This window comes from Vulpes lagopus, chromosome 18 (genome assembly GCF_018345385.1).
Source record: "Vulpes lagopus strain Blue_001 chromosome 18, ASM1834538v1, whole genome shotgun sequence".
NCBI classification, from domain to species: Eukaryota; Metazoa; Chordata; class Mammalia; order Carnivora; family Canidae; genus Vulpes; species Vulpes lagopus.
The window spans coordinates 10,610,589-10,624,382 of NC_054841.1; the positions used below are offsets into that span (position 1 = coordinate 10,610,589).

General features: G+C 47.0%; 2 long non-coding RNA genes across 2 annotated transcripts in view; one reads left to right on the forward strand and one right to left on the reverse strand.

Moving 5' to 3' along the window:
- The window catches only part of LOC121478164, a 29,198-nt gene that overhangs the window by 3,086 nt on the left and 12,318 nt on the right, over positions 1-13,794 (reverse strand). The gene's annotated exons all lie outside the window — the stretch shown is intronic.
- Positions 2,679-12,633, forward strand: LOC121478166. Its single transcript, XR_005984425.1, has 3 exons — positions 2,679-2,741; positions 4,284-4,430; positions 12,182-12,633. It is a non-coding gene; the product is annotated as an uncharacterized LOC121478166 (long non-coding RNA).

Consider the following 13,794-nt stretch of genomic DNA (forward strand, 5'->3'; position numbering starts at 1 on the left):
ATCTATAAAATGAGGACAGTAAGAGAGTTAATAGTCCTCCTTCACGTACAGAGCATTTAAAAGGCCCTAGTGCAGAGTAAGGACTTTGTAAATGTGAGCTATTATTGTCATTATGGCTAATTATTTTTATTACCTATTGCCATAACAGAATTCGTTAATGAAATAAGTATCTAAAGCCTCAACTATGTATGTAACACTGTTTTTCGCATGGAGACAGAGGGTAAAAAGTGAAGATACCATGTCTACTTCAGTTTACACTGTAGATAGGTTCGGCAAATACCCATGAGCACCTACTGTGGCTCACACAGGGAAACACAAATCTAAATACAAATCTAAATACAATAGAGTCCTTGCTTCCAAGGAACCCAGGGCTAGCTGAGAAATCAGTCAGGGAGAGACGTCTTCAGGAAGTGGTGGCCACTAAAGTTAAGGGTGGTGGTGGGATCTCTGGGACAATCCAGAGATCACATTTGACTCTACTACCACCACCTGTGGGACACATCTTAATAGTAATAATAGCTAGCCTCTTTGAGTTAATAAGTATTTATTGTCTATTATGTGCCAGGTGCAATTCTAGATGGTGAAGAGGACATGACAAAAATCCCTGCCCTTCCGGAACAGACATTCCACCGGGTAGAGACAATACACAAGAGAATTAATCAAAATGTATATAGTGTGTTAGTGACAGAAGTCCTGGAGAAAAATAAAGCAGGGAGGGGAGATGGGGAGGCCTGGGGAGGGGGGCACAAGATGCGGAAGGAGAAAGAAAATTCAACATAGGGTGGCAGAGGCAGGCTCTCAGGGAAGCTGGAGGTGAGACAGAGATCCTCCTGTGTCTCTGTGTGTTGGGTGGGTGGTAGGGGATCCTAGCAGGGAGGGAAGGCTTCCTTCCAGGCAGGGGCTCAGCGTGAGTGTGAGGATTAAAGGCGATAAAGCTCACTCTGTGCCTGGCACACGGCAAGTACTCAGAAGACACCAGCTGCTATTTTGAGCCATTACTCAGTGCTGAGGCCATGGTATGAAAGGGGGGGGGGGAGGTGGGAGCAGAAAAGAGAGAATGACTAAGTCAGCCTGGAGGGGGGGTCTGGAGTGTTTCACAGTGCAGGGACTCTGGTTAGCGCTAGGGCAGAAGAATGAGTAGGAGTTTGCTAGAGGCATGGCGGGGAGTGGGACGGGGGAGGAGGCATTCCAGGGAAAGCCAGCTTTGCAGCAGGGCTGTGGGGGCGGGGAAAGAACATGGTGTGTTCCCCAAGCCATGGCGTGGTTGCGTGGGTGTGCCGGGTGAGGACCCTCTCTGGAGGTGGGGGCTGGAGAAGTAGGTGGAAACCAGATGAGAAGGGCCTCAGATGCCCTCGTGGCGAGTTTATGCTTCCCCCAGTTGGTGCTCGGAGACTCCTCAAATGTTTACAACTGGGCAACGAAAGGATCAGATTTATATTTTCATAAGCTCTACGGAGGAGGGAGGCACTGGAGGCAGCAAGTTAGTTAAGTGTTGCGGGGAAGGGTGTAATTAAAAGGCAAAATGAATGGTATGGCTTATGGGACACAGGGAGGAGGCAGGACATCCCATCCATCCATCCATCCATCCATCCATCCATCCATCCATCCATCCATGTTTAGTGAGGTCCAGCTATGCACCCAGAACAGGAGAGATGCTGGGGTTGCACTGGGGACCAAAGCCATCGCTCTCTATGAGGCAGACAGATGATACGTGAACCCAACTTGGGAGGGGGGCAAGGAAGTGTCACAAACATGGCTGTTTATGGCCCAGGCAGGTAACTGAAGGGAATGGAGAGGCTGGGCGGGGCCTGCAGAGAATTCCTGCTCCAGGACAGGGTTCACCTCCAGCCTGTGAGGCTGTGGGAGAATGCGGGCTTTGTAGTGGCAGGTCTGCTGATTCTTTAAGAGGCTGGACATTTTTATGTGAAACTTCCTGATTTTTAAATGTTGGCAACTGATCAGAGTGTGGTGACTGAGAATAAGTGTGAGTGTGTGTGTGCGTGTGTGTGTGTGTTTTCTACTAAGGATGGGTTGTAAGAAAAGCTCTGAGGACAGGATATTTATAAGGTGGTGGTGGTGTGGAGAGAGAAGGGCATGCGCCAAAGATCCAGGCGGGGAAAAACTTGGTTTGGGGAACTAAAGGAAAGCCTCTGCCTGGAACTTCAAGAACAGTTCCAAAAGAGACCCAGTGTGAGAGGTGGACAGGGTTAGGACAGGTAGGGTCTTTGCAGGTCCTGGTGTAGGGTTTGGGTTTTATTCTGAGTTCACAGAAAGGCTATCACTGAATAATCAGAGACAACTTTCAGGTCTATGGGATCATTCAGATTCTGGATTCTAGATGTAGAAGAGGGACGAAGGAAGAAGAGTTCTAGGAATGAAAATGGTGAAAGCAGAGCAGTTCTCAAAGTACATCAGCATCTTTGTGTAAAAAGGATGTGCAAGCTGAAGGACTACGAGGCAGGCAGCACCGTGGGATGGATTCTGAGGTCCTGGAAAACCTTGGGAAGTGACATTTGAAAAGGAGGTTGGTGCCATGGTATGGAAATCACTGAACCAAGGGCCTTGGTCTCTTCTGGATCTCATCTTGTGGGCCAGAGTGCCCCCCAATGTGTCTAATCATCTTGGGTGCTTATTAAAAATGCAGATTCCAAGGCTCCCCTTCTGCAAGCCCATCTCTGGAGGTCTGGAACCGGGCCAGGAACCTATCATTTTAACCACTGTCTGTGGGATTCTCACGTCGAGTAAGTTTGGGAAGTGCTGATGTAGGCGCTGGGGATCATGGGGTGTCTCTGACCTGGGAGTCAGAAGCTGGTGTTTTAAGGCTGACTTGAGGGAAGACAGATGGCAGGCAGAGAGACCAGTGAGGAGGCCCTTGCATTTGTCAGGACACAAGGCTTGTGACGGTCTTGTGAAAGGGGCTCTACTCGGTTCCTAGGGCTGCTGTAACGAAAGTACGACCTAAACCAACAGAAATCTGCCCTCTCATGGGTCTGAGGCCGTAATTCCAAAATCAAGGTATTGCCAGAGTTGGTTCCTTCTGGAAGCTGTAAGGGAGAAGGTTCCAGGCCTCTCTCCTTAGCTTCTGGGGGTTGCAGGCAATCATTGGTGTTCCTGGCATGTAGGCATGCCACTCAGCATCACACGGATTTTCTCTGTTTTAACCTTTAAGTTAGATGCTGCCTGAAGGTTGAGGGAGATAAGGAGGGAAAAGACTACAAGATTTGTTGAAGAGCTGTTTGCCTGGCATAGAACAGATTCTCCGGAAACTTGTTCTGTAAACGGCAAGAAATATTTCCTGGGGACTTTGGGGGTGTCGGTTTAGTGGTGTAAGGATGAAAGACACACAGAAGGCCCCATAGAATGGACACTAAATAAACGAGGACCATGGCAACCAACGGCAAGGAATAAGATGGTTGCTGGAAGTAGCTGTGAATAATAGCAGCTAAGACTATGGAGTAGTAAAATGTGCTGTGTTCCTAAAGCATTGCACTGTTCCTAAAGCAATGTGCACTGTTCCTAAAGCATTTACACTGTACTCTAGTTTCATCTTAGGGTGATTGACTCGTCCTGGTTTGCCTGGGACCTTCCCAGTTTTATCCCTGAGAGTTATGGGACAATCCTTCAGTCTCTGGCAAACTCACTTTTGTCTTCACAAAAACATAAGGATTTAGGTGCTGTTATCACCTGCATTTTACAGAGGAGGGAACTGAGGCTCAGAGGTGTCAAGCAACTTGCCCAGGGCCACACAGGTAAGGGGTCGAGCTGGTACTCAAACCTAAGTAGTTGGGCTCCAGGGCTCTCACCATTTTGTGTTGCCTTTTATAGAGTTAAGTGAATTTCAATTGTTGGTTTAAAAATATTCCTTCCTTTACAAAGTACATAATTTTGTTTGGAAGCAGAAAGCATGCCTATGTCCTTTTCTCCTTGCCCTGAGACAATCCAACAGGTAAGAAGGCAGTTAAGAGTCAGGTTGCAAGACTTGTTGCCTTCTAGGAGCCTTCTAGAAACATGATACCCTCCAGGGGATGTGCCCCACAGCCCCGGCATCTGATCAGAATTCCTCATGGGATTTTTTTCAGCAGAGGGAGTGTGGTTCACTATGGAGAGGAGTTTCCAAAATGAAAATAAACCAACAAACAACCCAACTTGTTAGTGCAGATCCAATGACTTAGCCTTATTAAATTCAACATTAGGGAGAAAAGAACTAAATCATTTATAGAAACCTTTCTTTTCCCTCCTCAGGGGACATTTAAGAACCAAACGTATTTTTTTTTTAATTTAAGGGAATGCCAAATTTTTGAAAAATCATACCAGTGATGAAGGCTTAAGAACAACAACAAAGCCAGCCAAAGCTGATGCCCATGATCTCATGCTCTCTCTTGGGAAACACAGAAGAAAGCAAGACCCAGGAAGCCAAGAGGGTGAGAGAGGTGGGTGAGGATGGGGAGCACAGCAGGGGAGCCTGGTTCAGTTCCTGGCATGGTTGCCTCTGTGCTGAGCTGGACAGGGGACCTTACCTCTCTGAGTCCTGTGTCTAAAAGGGGCTGAGTAACTACCTCACAGGTTGTACCAAGAATCCCACCAGATTATAAATGTGTCCCTTAACACTGTTTCTGGCACATGCCACGTGTTGAATTAATGGTACCTATGACTGCTCAAGACTCCTTTGGGCTTGCACTTTGGTCTATGATTACGAAGAGCCCTGAGCTAGTGTTTGTGGGAGGCTCATGCCACGTCAGGTCAAGCCTGAGCTAAGTGTGCTATGCACATTCTCATATTCACTCCTCACATTAACTTGGTCCTGTTGTTATCCCACTCGTAGTGTGGGGACTGGGGCGAGCCAGGGAGGACAAATGGCACACAGTGGGTAGGGCTTTGGACTCAGGTCCATTCCAACCCTGCTTTCTATGACACTTTACAGGGAAGCTTAAAAACAAAAAGGGCAGTCATTTTTCTAGTTTCGGGTCTCTTTAGGTATAATGAGGATCTATTTGTTTCTGGAAAGTGCCTAGGGCAAATTGCAAAATGGAGCAAGGTATGCCCAGCAGCCTTCTGGATCAGGGAGTTTTTGCACGAGTTCTGAGGCAGAAACGTCAGGCTGGAGTTGTTTCTCTCACGGTTGAACCTGCGCCCCACAGTGGGACCCTGCCCACTCCTCAGTTTCTTCACCCTGAGGCAAATGGTCCAAAAGCTTCCTCTTAAATAGCAGTGCTTAAAATAAGAGCTTTGTGCATGTGCCCTGTGTTTTCGTCCTTGTTCAGGCTGGTAAGGAGAATGTTTATCTTAGTCTGCTATCTTTGTCTGACTTTGTAATCATGAGCAGTGAATGCTGCTTTTTATTTGTGTGTGGCCCTCGCCTCACTGTTCCCTGGGCATCTCCATGACTCGGGGGAAAGATCTCCCAGCTTCGTCTTCAAAATCAGGAAGAGAGAGCACTGATGGATGCTCCTATCAAGTCTGGCCGTGACCCTGAAGTCCTCAGGTCTTGCCCTTTGCATGGCCTGAATGATAAACTGAGATTCTGGGCACACTCCCCCCCACCCCGTGCCTTTCTCTTGCTCATTCACAAAGTCATTCAGATGCCAAACATGGGGTGCCTGCCGCAGTGTGGATGACTCTCTTCTCTCCAGCAGCCCGGTGCTTCTCAGAGATACTGCTGAAGGACCAGTTGTTAAAGAATTTTCCAATCACTGCAGGTGCCTATCTTTGTAAAATATAACAAAAACGAACTGCTAGGGGGAAAAAAACTAAATTAAAAAAATCCCAAAGACCTATCAAATGCAGGCCCTGCTTTTTTAGTTAAGGCTCAGCAGACCTCATTTTGAACAGTATTGTGCTTGAGCCCACAATTACGATACAGCACGCTAAGTGTCCTCTTAGGGATGAGGTCCCAAAAGATAGGAAGAGAAATAGGTTTGTAGGAACCCAGAGGAGGTAATCTTGTGTACAGTAGAAATAGCCTCGAAAAACTTGTCTGGAACCTCCATTTCCCACTTGCCAAATAGACCACCCCACAGGCTGGCACATGCAGCTGATGCAGAAAGCACTAGACACACCCCAATCTAAGAATCACTGCAAATCTCTCATCATTGGGTTTTCGTAGTTCAAGAACTCAAACTGCTTAGATAAGACCCATATAGATCTACCTTATATTACTCCACAGATTAAAATCTTTTGAAGTAATTTTTATTATAAAAGTAAAGCATTTTGTACGGGAAGACTAAGTTTCCCCTACACCCTTCCTTCGAGATCTTTTGTTATATATATAACAAAAATTGTATTATATACATATATATATGTTTATGTATATTTGTTTATATATAAAATACAGCAATATGCATATACCATGCAGGTATTTTTTATTGGACAAATCTTGCTTGTTTCACTCAAGAATATATCATAGTGGGGGCACCTGGAAGGCACAGTCAGGTAAGCCTCAGACTCTTGATTTTGGCTCAGGTCATGATCTCAGGGTTGCAAGATCCAAACCCCATCTCAAGCTCTGAGCTGGGTGAGGAGCCTGCTTATGAGTCTCTCTCTCCCTCTCTCTGCCCCACCCCCTACCACTGCACATGCTAAGGAAAAAAAATATCACAGTGATACTTCCACTTTACTACTTACATTCTTCATTCTTTTCTCCAGGCTACCTTGCTTTCCAAGGTATAGGTATGCAGTAACTTATTTAGATAGTCTTGTGATGGTGGACATTTAAGTCATCACTACTCAGTGTTTCAGTGAACATCCTGCACATCTGTCTTGTGCACCCGTTTTCCTCTAGTCCTAGTCCAAGAAATCAGCGGGTATGCACATTTAAATGTGTAGGTACCGCCAAAGCTGTCTTCCTGAGGAGCAGTGCCAGTCATCAGCAGAGTTTAAAGTTGGAAAGTGCGCCGTTGAACTTATGCCTCCTTCTGCCAATGTCACAGGCAGAACAGGGGAAGAACTTGATAGAAGTCACATGCGAGTTCAAGACACAGCCAAGAACATAGCCTCCTGACTCCCTGTCCAGGGAGGTCCCTGTGTTTTTATCAACCTCTAACAGTGCTATGGTCATTTACCTTGACTGCTCTGGTGCCCTGCCCAGAACCAGGAGCAAAGGCTTTGAATAAGCATATTCATGTCACATTAGAACCTTGGTCCTTAAGATCGTGTCTTCAGTTGCTTAAGAAAGGGGACTCTGATTTGGGTGCCTTGGGAGCCCCTTTGTGGGGGGACATCTGGTCCTTTTTTTTGTTTTAAGATTTTATTTATTTATTTTGAGAGACACACAGAGAGAGAGACAGAGACACAGGCAGAGGGAGAAGCAGGCTCCATGTAGGGAGCCTGACGTGGGACTCCATCCCGGGTCTCCAGGATCAGGCCCTGGGCTGAAGGCGGCCCAGTAAGATGATAATTGTATGGGAAGGGTTGGGAGGCTCTCTGGGTGTTTGCTTTCCTTCTCTTGTGGAGTTTAAGGACTGGGATGTGGGGCTGAGACATCCAACAGAGGGCAGTCTGAGCTGAAAGTGCGGTTCTTCACACAGAGGAGCATTTGCAAGATGCTCTCATGGTGCTAATTTGTTCCCAACGTTGAGATTTAATTGAGGTCAGAGTCCTTTACACTTATCGCTAGTGAGCTGCTCTGAAGAGGTGATTTAAGGACAAGAAGTGGCCACATCCCAAAATTCCTCAGACACTCCCTTTGCTCTCATTTCTCTCTGAATTCTTCGTCTTCTAAATATTATCATCTGTCTTCACTTCTCTGTCTTCAGCACACTCCATTTCCGTTCATGCATGGCTTCACTAGCTCCCTGGTCATCCAGGACCTAACAACTCCACTGTGAACCCTGAACCCCCTCACTGCCCATAGCCACCCAGTTGCCCCATTAAGGAGGAGGAGCTAGTAGTGCCCTGGGCCTTCTCTTTGGCCATGCAGCAGCACCACCAGGGCAGACCTTCCTGCCAGCCTGCCAGCAGGAAGCATCACATCCAGGCAGGTCTGGGAGGGTCCAAGCTGAGTGCTAAGGCTGAAGTAACCTGATCTGCTCCTGCCTGGGTGGCACCTTCAAACAACACCAGGGCTCTCCCACCGCCTGGCCCAACCCTCTGCCTTCCCTTCCACAGTAATGGTGGCCCTTTAGGGAGAGAAGTGACTGTGGGAAGCCTTCAGAGGTCTGATGTCATACACTTTGCAGGAGATAGATAGGAACAGTCAGTGTCTCCTGTTTATGGATGGAGAAACTCAGAGCCTGCCGAGTGTAATGACTTGCTATAGTCACACAGCTGGGAAGTGGTGACAGAGATCTGACACCTTATGTGTCTTAACTGTTTCCCAAACAGATGAGTGGCCCTCATCCTGCTTAGAAGCGTGTTAAGAGGGTCTCATGAAATGTCAGAAATGCCAATGGCTTCTGTCTCAATTTCTATTTTAAAAAGATGAGTAATGATGTTTGAGTTTCCCTTAAAAGACCAGTTGGTGCGATAGCTTCCACTTGAGCTGTGAGCACAGAAGCAAGGAGCATGCTGCGTTTCAGTGACGCTCGAGCACCAGCACTGTGTGGCTGTACGGTATGAGGCAGTCTGCATTTTCACACCTATCTTGCTTCATTTCCACCACAGCAGAACACTGCTGTTGTCATGTGACTAGTTAATGAGGGTCCTGTGTACTGAAAAACCAACATTACAAACATAGCAATTGATTCTCTACAACATACCTGTACTCTGTCAGTGGAGTAGTGCTCACAAAAATCTGGAATGCTCTTATGTCTTAGGAACAGACACAAAAATTGAGAAAATAAACTTTTAAAAGCACTAAATGCCAGGAATCCAAGAGAAGTAAGACTGCAAAAAGGTCGCAGTTAGGACAGTGGTCCCTTTGCTAGAAGAGAGGCTCCTGAGGCCGGGGGTTGTCGACTTTTACTATCGGTAACCAGTGCCTGGCACATAGAAGGTTCCTGGGAAATGTCTGTGGAATAAATGAGTGCCAGTGATACAGTCCGACCTAGGATGAATGTGGATTTCTGGACGTGACTCTCTAGGAAGAACTAAGTGATCACCAAGATTTTCTGCCCTTTGTGGTTTGCGGCCCTCTCCCATTCTCACCTCACCGGATCCTTCCCTCACCTCATGCCGTGGCTGGGGAGGAGGTCGCGAGAGGTGAGATGGGGCACTCAGGGTCCCACAGGACAAAGTTCAGATTCCGCATCTGCCAAGTGAGGTTGTGACTGGCCCCCATTTCTAAAGGTTGAGACTTTCAGGCCTGGGTCCCAGACCTCTTCTATGACTCCTTCTCCAGGTTACAGTCTTCATTGTCATGGCTTTATTATTTACTTTTATTTAAAGATTTCATCTATTTATTTAAGAGTGAGAAAGACAAAACCAGTTGCGGGGAGGGCAGAGGGAACAGGAGAAGCAGACTCACCACTGAGCAGGAAGCATGACCTAAGTCAAAGGCAGACAGGTACCTGACTGAGCCACCCAGGTGCCCCATTATCATGGCTTTAACTACTACCTACATGCTGATGGTCTTCACACTGCTATCTCCTGCCCCAATCTCTCCACTGAACCCATACATATATTAACTTGCCTACTCAGCCCCTTCATTATTTCTATCTACTAGGCATCTCAAACTTAATGCAGTCCAAACCGAATCCCTGATCTCTCCACCCACCTTCTCATCAAGCTTTTTCCATTCATGCGGTTGTAGCTCCCAGGTGACTCCTGCTGGAATCATCCTGGACTCCTCTGCTTCTCTCACACCCACATCCCATCCTATTGGCTTGGCCTCCAAAATATATCCAGAATCCAACTGCTTCTCACCACTTCCATATCTTCTAAGTCACCCCCATCTCTTGCAGAGGCCCCCTCCCTGGTTTCTCTCCTACTTGCCCCTCTACAGTTTATTCCTGACTCCAAGCTAGAAGGCTTCCAGTAAAACCTAAGTGAGATCAGGTCCCTCCTCTGCTTGAAGCCCTCTGAAAGCTTCTTATCTCGCTCAGAGTCAATGCAAAATCCTCTCAATAGCTTCCGATAGTCTCTGTCTGTCCCCCTTTCCCTAACCTTATCTATCACGATCCTTCCCCCCATTCGGGGCCTTTGAGGTTCCCTCTGGCACTCCCTTACTGTTTCCAGCTCTGCTTCCAGTCAGAAAGGATGGGATTCTGGACATATCTATTGGCTCTCTTTATTATTTCCATCCCCTGTGATGACATGAGCTCCACGTAGGCATGAATTTTGTTTTCCCCACTTGATTTCCAGAACCTAGAACAGTTCTGGCCCAGAGTCAATGCCTGTGTGTAAGTGAGGGTGATCAACCAAAGTCTATGTACAGATGACCCTTGAACAATGAGGGATTTGGAGGGCAGTGGCCCTGGACAGTTGAAAATCCATGTATGGTTCTGACTCTGAAAAACTGAACTACTAATAACCTACTGTTGAGTGGAAGCCTTAGCAATAACATAAACAGTAGATTAACACATATTTTTTTGCATGTTATATGTGCTACATATTGTATTCTTACAATGAAGTAAGTTTAAGAAAGTGGTATTAAGAAAGCCATAAGGAAGAGTATTTGTAGTATTGTGCTGTATTTATTGAAAAAAATCCATGTGTGAGTGGACCCAAGCATATGTCACTGAAGGGCCAGCTACAGATCTAAAAGGCAGTGACCATCTTAGACTGAACCCAGAGGCAGTATAGCTCTACTCCCTCTGGTGAAGGGTGAGCCGATACAATAGCACAGGCGATGTCACCACAACATAAAACAGGTGCAGTACATCACTGAAGGTTGGATCAAGATGCAGATGGGCTCTGCAGAGGTTACTACCAGTGGCCGCCTCTTGAGACTGAGGCTAGAGAGGGTGGTTTTATAGCTTTGTGCCTTACCTGGAACAGAATACAGGAGGTAAGCAGGTAATGGCTATCCAGTGTGGTTCAGGTCCCGGCATGCTGCCGAGCTCCTCACCTGAATGCCCTGATTAAATCCTCACACAACCCTGAGGCTGGGCTCTCTTATCACCATTTCAAGATGAAGAAATGGATGCCTGTGTGAGTTAAGTAACTTGCCCATAATCACTCAACTTGCCGTGTTTCTTGGACATTCTATTTCACTGGGTTTGGGGTGAGGCCCTTAAACCTACCTTTCTTATGATGATTTTAATTTATTTTATTTTTTTTAAGATTTTACTTACTTACTTGAGAGCAAGAGTGAGCGAGAGAGCGAGAGACAGCAAACTAGCAGGGGCACATGAGCGGCGGGCGTGGGGGGGGAGCTGCAGAGAGAGAGGGAGGCGCAGACTCCCCGCTGAGAAGGGAGGCTGCCCTGTGGGGCTCCATCCCAGGACCCTGGGATCATGACCAGAGCCAAAGGCAGATGCTTAACCAACTAAGCCACCCAGGCACCCCTAAATATTTTAAGTAATCTCTATATCCAAAGTGGGGCCCGAACTCACAATCCTAAGATCAAGCATTGCACGCTCTACTGACTGAGCGAGCCAGGTGCTCCACACCTGCTTTTCTAAAGCACCAGTGGCTGTTTTTGCCCTGAGGCAAGTAAGGAAACACTGAACTTCCTGGAAATGTGCAGACCAACTTTGGAAGTCAATTCTGCTGTTCTTAGGGCTGTCACCCCCTTGTCCACTGCAGCACCCAGAAGCCCCAGGGTCACTCCTGCCCCACGAACAGGCTCCCTCTAGGTCCCAGATTGCATAAACACCAGAAGGAAAGCAAGCTGGTGGCATGTGCTGGGCGTTCTTCCCAGTTCACTTTCCTCCCCTTCAGAAGTCCCATTTGCCTCCGACTAGGTTGGTTTGTGCTGGCTCCTAAGTTTCGATAACTGTATCTTTTATCTCTGTCCCCTCCCTCCTGCCCTACCTCTTTCCCTTTGAAAATATTTCAAGACTTTTTCCGTGGCTGTTAAACCATAAGGTAAAGATTCAAGTACCTTTTTAAAAAAAAATGCATTACTTACAAGAAATGATCATATCTCAACAACTGGAATCCAAACAGAACAAAACCAAACTTCAACAAATATGTATTTGTTTTTGGTACTTACTGCTTAGAGCAAAGCCGGGGAGTTTGAGTGGCAGAAAGAATCCACGTCTCTCTCTTATTTATTACTGGGCAGCTGTCAAAGGCCCACTGGTGTTATATCCCTGGGTTATGGTTTCTCTGACACTTAAACACTTTACCTCCCCACATCTAGGTAGATGTCTGGAGTCCTCGAGCATCTCCAGTGCAAGAGTGGATCACATTTTCCAAATGACAAGCACAATTTCTCCCTGAAGGAAACATGTTATCGAGAGAATTGAAGGACTGGAATGTGTAATACAAAACAGATATGCAAGGACGACTGAGTTTTGGGACTCAAGATGAGAAAGAATGACTTTATTGACTATAAAATAAAGTCCACATGCTACAAGTTGGCTTGAACCCACCTTGGGCAACTTTTTTTCCCAAACAGATCTGAGATGAAAAATCTGCCAGCCCTTTCAAAGCTGCAGGACCCGAGGGATATGGCGCCGTTTAAATCTGTCTTCTGTGGGACGCCTGGGTGGCTCAGCGGTTGAGCGTCTGGCTTCAGCTCAGGGTGTGATTCCGGGACTCGGGATCGAGTCTTGCATCGGGGTCCCTGCATGGAGCCTGCTTCTCCCTCTGCCTGTGTCTCTGCCTCTCTCTCTCTGTGTGTGTGTCTCTCATGAATAAATAAAATAAAAAATCTAAAAAAAAAATCTGTCTTCTGTGAGGAGGGGCCGATGCCTCCCCCAGGAAGTTGGGGGGTGTGGGAGGACACACTCTGTTGGCCAGTGTTCCCGTGCTGTGCCTTCGATAGTGGTATCATGTTAGACAGAATTGGAACTTAAGTCATTGTTAGGAAATCAAGAATAGTTTAAGAAGATGCATATGGCTGTCAGGTTGATATGGAGCAGACCTGTGATAATAGATTTTTACGTCAGCTTGATGGGATGAGGGACACCCAGAGAGCTGGTAAAACATTATTTCTGAGGGTGTCTGTTTGGAGGTTTCTGGAAGAGATGAGGATTTGAATCACAGTGAGTAAAGAAGGCTGCTTTCACCAGTGCAGGTGGGCATCATCCAATCTGTTGAGGGCCTGAACAGAACAGTAAGGCAAAGGAAGGGCAAATCTGTTCTCTGCTTGAACTGGGACACCCATCTTCTGTCCTCCATCGGCTCCCCTGGTTCTCAGGTCTCAGACTCTGACTGAATCACACCACTGGCTTTCCTGGTTCCCCAGCTTACAAAGAGCAGATTGTGGGACTTCCATAACCTCATGCTTCAGTTCCTGTATTAAATCTCCTCCTATATGCGTTTTTATATATCTGATCGGATCTGTTTTCCTAGAGGACCCCAATACATTACCACAGTTTTTGTTTCCGTTCCTACTTGGCCAAATGGAACCACAGTAAACCTTTGTTCATTTGATTCCTTATTCCTGGAGTGTCCCTTGAATCTTTGGATGCCAACCAACCCCACAAAGTTCTGTTCAGATGCCTCCTCTTCCAAAACATCCTCCCAGATGCTATCATCAGAGGCTGTTTCTCCCAGCACGCCTCTTCCTGTGACAGTCGTCCCCACAAACTGCATTCAGCACGGCTGCCCTCCTGCTCCAGCCTGAAGCTGGGTGTTGGTCCACACACTCGCTCTTCCTTGCCATTTGAAACCATCTGTTGTATCCGTCTCCAGGCCATGATTCAAGGAGATCCTTCTCAAATGCAAACCTATGCTGCCTGCCACGTTGGTGCCCAACACCTTCCACGGCTCCCAGTAGTCTGAGGCTGAAGATAAAAACTCAGCGTA